The 1,082-nt window shown below is 37.0% G+C and overlaps 1 pseudogene; it reads left to right on the forward strand.

Annotated features, from left to right (window-relative positions):
• Nucleotides 1–8: 8 nt before the first annotated feature.
• Nucleotides 9–505, forward strand: LOC102012149 (annotated as a pseudogene).
• Nucleotides 506–1,082: the final 577 nt, after the last annotated feature.

The following is a 1,082-nucleotide window of genomic DNA, read 5'->3' on the forward strand; positions in this document are numbered from 1 at the left end:
AGAAGTGCTCAGAGAGGTGGAAGACCATGTCTGGTAAAGAGAAAGGAAAATTTGAAGACATGGCAAAGGCAGACAAGACTCATTATGAAAGAGAAATGAAAACTTATATTCCTCCTAAAGGAGAAACAAAAAGAAGTTCAAGGATCCCAGTGAGCCCAAGAGGCTTGCTTTGGCCTTCTTGTGCTGTTCCGAGTATGGCCCAAAAATCAAAGGAGAATGTCTTGGCCTCTCTATTCGTGATATTGCAAAGAAACTGGGAGCAATGTGGAAAAATACTGCAGCAGATGACAAGCAGCTGTACAAGAAGAAGGCTGCTAAGCTGAAGGAAAAGTACGAAAAGGACATCGCTGCCTACCGAGCTAAAGGAAATTCTGATGCAGTGAAAAAGGGAGTTGTCAAAGCTGACAAAAACAAGAAAAAGAAGGAAGATGAAGAGGGTGAAGATGAAGAAGATGATGATGAATAAGTTGGTTCTAGCGCAGGTTTTTTTCTTGTCTATGAAGCATTTAACTCCCCTGTACCCAACTCCTTTTGAAGAAAAAAAATGTAATGTAAGGCTGTGTAAGATTTGTTTTTAAACTGTACAGTGTCTTTTTTTTGTATAGTTAACATATTACTGAATGTGTCTCTAGATATTCCTGTCCTTGTGGTATTTTCAGGAGCCACTAACTTTGCCTGGTACAGTATGAGGACTGTAAATTGCCATGGAAATTTAGAGCAGGTTCTGGCTGGTGCACAGCACAAATTAGTTAGGTATGGGGATGATAGTTTTTCATTTTCAGTCGTCTCTGATGCAGCTCATATGAAATAATTGTTGTTCTGTTAACTGAACACCACTCCGCAATTGCAAAAAAAAGTTGCAGCTGTTTTGTTGACATTCTGGATACTTCTAAGTAAATACAATTTTTTAATTAAAAAAAGAAAAACCCAACAAAATATTTAAAGGAAAAGAATAAAAGAAACCCCAAATGATTACTGTTGTAAAAAAAATTACACTGTACAATGGTATATAAATCAGAAAGGGAAATCATCAGGTAATTCTCTAAACTTTGGTAGAGTAACCTGCTTTACTCAACAATATA

The sequence above is a fragment of the Chinchilla lanigera genome, unplaced genomic scaffold (assembly GCF_000276665.1).
Source record: "Chinchilla lanigera isolate Chin_1 unplaced genomic scaffold, ChiLan1.0 scaffold02713, whole genome shotgun sequence".
In the NCBI taxonomy this organism is placed as follows: domain Eukaryota; kingdom Metazoa; phylum Chordata; class Mammalia; order Rodentia; family Chinchillidae; genus Chinchilla; species Chinchilla lanigera.